General features: G+C 33.9%; 1 non-coding gene across 1 annotated transcript; it reads right to left on the bottom strand.

Moving 5' to 3' along the window:
- Positions 1-3,461: 3,461 nt before the first annotated feature.
- On the bottom strand, positions 3,462-3,568 carry LOC115031875. Its single transcript, XR_003837511.1, has one exon. It is a non-coding gene; the product is annotated as a U6 spliceosomal RNA (small nuclear RNA).
- Between the last annotated feature and the right edge of the window lie 3,043 nt (positions 3,569-6,611).

The raw sequence follows: 6,611 nt of genomic DNA on the forward strand, positions 1-6,611 counted from the left end.
TAAGGCTACTATGAACATAGTGGAGCATGTGTCCTTCTTACTGGTTGGGCATTTTTACTATATTAATCCTGCCAATCAGTGAGCATAGGAGATCTTTCCATCTTCTGAGATCTTTGATTTCTTTCTTGAGAGACTTGAAGTTCTTATCATATAGATCTTTGACTTCCTTAGAGTCACTCCAAGGTATTTTATATTATTTGTGACTATTTTGAAGGTTGTTGTTTCAGTAATTGCTTTCTCAGCCTGTTTATTCTTTGTGTAGAGAAAGGCCACTGATTGGTTTGAGTTAATTTTGTATCCAGGTACTTCACTGAAGATTTTTATCAGGTGTAGTTCTTTGGTGGAATTTTTGGGATCAGTTATATATATTATCATATCATCTGCAAAGAGTGATATTTTGACTTCTTCCTTTCCAATTTGTAAATCTTTGATCTCCTTTTGTTGTCTAAGCACTCTGGCTAGGACTTCAAGTACTAAATTGAGCAGGAAGGGAGTGAGAGGGCACCTTTGTCTAGTCCCTGATTTTAGTGGGATTGTTTCCAGTTTCTTTCCATTTAGTTTGATGTTGGCTACTGGTTTGCTGTATATTGCTTTTATTATGTTTAGGTATGGGCCTTGAATGCCTGATCTTTTCAAATCTTTTATAATGAAGGGGTGTTGGACTTTGTAAAATGCTTTCTCAATATCTAATGAGATGATCATGCAGTTTTTGTCTTTGATTTTGTTTATAGTGTGGATTATGTTGACAGATTTCCGTATATTTAACCATCCTTGCATCCCTGGGATGAAGCCTACTTGATCATGATGAATGATCATTTTTATGTGTTCTTGGATTTGGTTTGAGAGTATTTTATTGAGTATTTTTGCATCGATATTCAAAAGGGAAATTTCTGAAGTTCTCTTTCTTTGTTGGGTCTTTGTGTGGTTTAGGTATCAGAATAATTGTGGCTTTGTAGAACGAATTGGATAGAGTACCTTCTATTTCTATTTTGTGGAATAGTTTGAGGAGAGTTAGAATTATGTCTTCTTCTTTGATAAAACTCTGCACTAAACCCATCTGGTTCTGTGGGGATTTTTTTGTTTGTTTGGTTGGTTTTTTTGTTTGTTTGTTTGTTTGTTTGTTTTTTTGTTTTGGATGGGAGACTGTTAATGACTATTTCTATTTCTTTTGGGAATATATGAATGTTTAGACTGCTAATCTGTTCCTGATTTAACTTTTCTACCTGATATATGTTTAGAAAATTGTCCATTTCTTTGAGGTTTTCTACTTTTGTTGAGTATAGGCTTTTGTAATAGGATCTGATGATTTTTTTGGATTTCCTTAGGTTCTGTTGTTATATCTCCCTTTTCATTTCTGATTTTGTTTATTAGAATACTGTGCCTATGCCCTCTAGTGAGTCTGGCTAAGGGTTTATCTATCTTGTTGATTTTTGAAAGAACCAGCTCCTGGTTTGGTTGATTCTTTGAATAGTTCTTTTTGTTTCTACTTGGCTGATTTCAGCTCTGAGTTTGATTATTTCCTGCCTTCTCCTCCTCTTTGGTGAATTTGCTTCCTTTTGTTCTAGAGCTTTTAGGTGTGCTGTCAAGCTGCTAGTGTATGCTTGCTCTAGTTTCTTTTTGTAAACACTCAGAGCTATGACTTTTCCTCTTAGGACTGCTTTCATTGTGTCCCATATGTTTGGGTATGTTGTGGCTTCATTTTCATTAAACTCTAAAAAGACTTTAATTTTTTTCTTAATTTCTTCCTTGATCAAGTTATCATTGAGTAGAGTGTTCTTCAGCTTCCATGTGTATTTGGGCTTTCTATTATTTAAGTTGTTATTGAAGATCAGCCTTAGTCCATGGTGATGTGATAGGGTGCATGGGATTATTTCAATATTTTTGTATCTGTTGAGGCCTGTTTGGTGACCAATTATATAGTCAGTTTTGGAGAAAGTACCATGAGGTGCTGGGAAGAAGGAATATCCTTTTAGGATGAAATGTTCTGTAGATATCTGTAAAATCCATTTGTTTCATATCTCCTGTTAATTTTACTGTGTCTCTGTTTAGATTTTGTTTCCAGGATCTGTCCATTGATGAGAGGTGGGTGTTGAAGTTTCCCACTATTATTGTGTGAAGTGTAATGTGTGCTTTGAGTTTTAGCAAAGTTTCTTTAATGAATGTGGATGTTCTTGCATTTGGAGCATAATTGTTCAGAATTGATAGTTCCTCTTGGTAAATTTTATCTTTGATGTATAAGAAGCGTTCCTCCTTACCCTTTTTTGAGAACTTTATGTTGAAAGTCTTTTTTATTCAATATTAGAATGGCTATTCCATCTTGTTTCTTGGGACCACTTGTTTGTAAATTTGTTTTCCAGGCTTTTACTCTGAGGTAGTATCTGTCTTTGTCCCTGAGTTAGGTTTCTTGTATGCAGCAAAATGTTGGGTCCTGTTTAAATAACCAGTCTGTTAGTCTATGTCTTTTTATTGGGGAATTGAGTCCATTGATATTAAGAGATATTGAGGAAAAGTAATTGTTGCTTCCTGTTATTTTTGTTGTTAAAGTTGGAATTTTGTTCATATGGCTATCTCCTTTAGGTTTGTTGAAAGATTACTTTCTTGCTTATTCTCATGCTTAGTTTCCCTTTTGTTGTTGGAGTTTTCTCTTTTTTATTTTTTGAAGGGGTAGATTTGTGGAAAGATATTGTATAAATTTGCTTTTGTCATGGAATATCTTGGATTCTCCATCTATAGTAATTGAGAGTTTTGCTGGGTATAATAGCCTGGTCTGGTATTTGTGTTCTCTTAAGGTTTGTATGACATCTGCCCAGGATCTTTTGGCTTTCATAGTCTCTGGGGAGATATCAGGTATAATTCTGATAGTTCTGCCTTTATATGTTGCTTGACCTTTTTCCCTTACTGCTTTTAATATTCTTTCTTTGTTTTGTGCATTTGGTGTTTCGATTATTATGTGATGGGAGGAATTTCTTTTCTGGTCCAGTCTATTTGGAATTCTGTAGGCTTCTTGTATGTTCATGGGCATCTCTTTTTTTAGGTTGGGAAAGTTTTCTTCTATAATTTTCTTGAAGATATTTACTGGCCCTTTAAGTTGGAAATCTTCCTTCTTGTCTATTCCTATTATCCTTTGGTCTTCTCATTGTGTCCTCCATTTCCTGGATGTTTCAGGTTAGGATCTTTTTGCATTTTGCATTTTCTTTGATTGTTATATTAATATTTTCTATGGTGTCTTCTGCAGCTAGGTTCTCCCTTCTATCTGATGCATTTTGTTGATTATACTTGCATCAATGGCTCCTGACTTCTTTACATGGATTTCTATTTCCAGAGTGGTCTCCCTTTGTGATTTCTTTATTGTTTCTACTTACATTTTTATATCCTAGATGGTTTTTTACAATTCTTTCACCTGTTTGGATATGTTCTCCTGTATTTCTTTAAGGGAGTTATTTATTTCCTTCTTATAGTCCAAAAAAATGGAACGCTTCACAAATTTGTGTGTCATCCTTGCACAGGGGCCATGCAAATCTTCTATGTATCATTCTAATTTTAGTATATGTGCTGCCAAAATGAGCACAGTTTTATTCTCTCTTTGCTGTTATCAGGAACAGGAACATTGGAAGAAAATTTTTTCACTTGCCTAGTTAGATTTTAATCCATGCACTATTCTATATATTGGGATGTTCTGCATCTCACATTCTGAAAGCAATGAAAATTATTTGTTTGGAATTCCTTTTAGACAAACAGATGGAGTAATTTAGAGAATAAATACAAATATTTGAAGAAATCCCTAAGCAGAAGCAGCATATCTTCTTTAGGACATCAATTATGAATTGATGAATGTGTTTAATAGATAGAAATTATGAACTATTGTCAATAATATCAAATGTATTTTGTCTTTTAAAATAAGCAAAATATTTTAATAATAGGTATTTTGGATTTTAGTTATTGAATTTTTAAATCACCAATAAAATATGCATATGGAAATGACACATGACCTGTAAAAATGAAGCAGCTGGATTATCTCCATGCCCTATAGAAATGCCCTTGTGCTTACCAGATACCACTGTTGCCTATGTTCTCACAAATGTGGAAGCTGCTGCCTACCCATAGCCCACTGGACCTATAGATTAGATCACACTCTATGCAGACACATTCAGTGTCGATAATACATAGATTCTTTGAGGCCAATAATACTATTTAATTAAGGTTACATCATCTCTGGCTTCTAGCACTGTGGCATATACTCAGTATAGTAAGTACTAAGTAAATAACAATTAAGGTTGATGAAATGTATGGATACCAACAAGAGACTGGCTGCTTCCACAATATGGAAAACTTTGTGATCAATGTATCTACATTTCTGAAGAAGACTGTGAACAGCAATTTATTACTTTGCAAATGATGCCAAGCATTGCAAGTTTGGAGTGTTATGTAAACATTCAATTTTAAGATTAAACAAAATACCCGAATTTCACAATTGTCTTCCAAAGAAGCATAGAAATACAGGAAATAAAAGATTCAGTACTAAATCTAAAATTATTGTGCTACAGTCTTCAAATAGATTTTATTATAAGCTGATAAAATCATGTGCTTTTACCTTTGTGATGTGGAAGACATACTCCAGTATTTCAAAACACTGAAAACATTTCAAATATAGAAGGAAAGAAGATTTTTAACTACGAATAAGTAATAAGAAGAAAATACCTTGAGAACAAAAATATCTGTTTCTGTTATATCTGGATATACATAGATTAGACATATTTAATATGGTCATGGCACCTCTTAAAACATCAAACTTTTAAGACTATTTTTATTCTATCAGTTTCTTTCCATAGATACTCATTATTACACAAGTATTGTTGAAGAAATGCTTTTGAGAACATGCCAACTGTTTGTGAATTGATATACATTTTTATTATAAAAATATATGTTGATTTAAATAATACTGGATTAAAATAAGTATGGACACATAAAGGGCATGTGGATAATGTCTCTGAAACTTTCTCTATGTATGCAGTATAACTAAAAGGTTGTTCTCTGAAATACAATATTCACCATGGCATGGCTGCAGTATGCATCTGTATTTAAAAAGGGACCTCTACCATTGTGCTTGTGAGTAGCCACAAGAAACATGGATAAATGAGTGAGTAGGTTTGTTTTTTTAACTTGATGTCTTTATGATTTTATAATCACTTATTATTCAATACATATACCTCAGAAGATGGAAAAATCCTGAATGACAAACAGATTCTGTTGCAAGTCTGTGGGTTTAACTGCTCCAATCACACCTGTTTATTTGTCTGGGTTTTACCACCACCACCCTTCAGCTGCATGATCTATTTTATTTTGACATTTTCATACAAGCTTCTTTGAGATAAAATGTGACTGAGTCCTTGGGAGTGCTTCTTGGCATGGATCATATTTAGCAAAATGGATGTGCTTTAATAATAATTACTATTCTACAGCTATCATTGAGCTCCTACCTTTACTGAACTTCCAGAAGATTTACAATGCTTCATTTTTGTAGTTGCCCAAGCTGAGGTCTGACAAACATTGATCAGCGAAGGAGAAGTGGAGGGCAAATGAGTCATATGTTTATTCACTTATTTATGAAAGAGAAAGAAGAACTGCAAAGCCGAGCCCTAAACTATTGATAACCAAGGCATTCCTACAGTGCCAATCAGCTTTTAAAACCAGTACATTTTATCACCATTTATGTCTGCCTGGTAGTTCTGTGAATGATCTCCTGTTTTTAATCACAAACTCATCTCCTGATAATAATAAGTTATGTTTAAAATAGATGAAGAATAGCAGCCTGCAGACATTAGTTATGTAATGCATATTGATATAGCTCTGAAATATGCACATCCTGGAGGATCCGCATCTGGAGACAGCATCAGTCTTTCCAATGTGAAGATGAGAGATTGCTCTCATCCAGAACTGTCATGCACTATAATTTCTGAAAAAGTTCTAATTTCAAGCTGCATGTAAAATAAGTAGTCCCTCACAAAGGCCAAATCAATAATAAGTAATGATAAACAAATAGGTGAAAGCACAAATAAAATAATTGAGAGAAAATTTAAAATGTCTAGAATATCTTTTTCACAACATTTTCCTGAAGTATAGAAAAAAGGAGAAAAAAAAGATATTCTATCATTAAAAATACATCTAAAACAAGCAAGCACTGAGGAAAGTTACAAAGATGCAGTAGAATACCATATCTGAAGAGACCAAAGGAAACCTTCTGGAATGTTAAGCAGTTTGGTTAGAAAATAGCCACTGAGTGCTGTTCTCAAGTCCTCTGTGGAGCAAACACATGCAAACATGCATGCATTGATCTGTTCCTAGCACTTGTGACTATTCTGACTCTAAGGTGATTTCTTTGTTAAATTTTCCAGGTATCACAGGGGCGCCTACCTGACAGTGCACTATCTATCTCACTGTTCTTGCCCACCAGCCACTCTCTGGTCACAATAGTCTAAAACTGAGAGTCCATAAACTCACTTTTCATTTTAAAAGAGAGAGATTATAGAGGGTGATTTATAAAGCTACAATGTTCAATTTCTGTCATAAATAATACATGCATACATGTTTCAAACCATATACCAATTAGTCAG

This window comes from Mus caroli, chromosome 8 (assembly GCF_900094665.2).
Source record: "Mus caroli chromosome 8, CAROLI_EIJ_v1.1, whole genome shotgun sequence".
Lineage (NCBI taxonomy): Eukaryota > Metazoa > Chordata > Mammalia > Rodentia > Muridae > Mus > Mus caroli.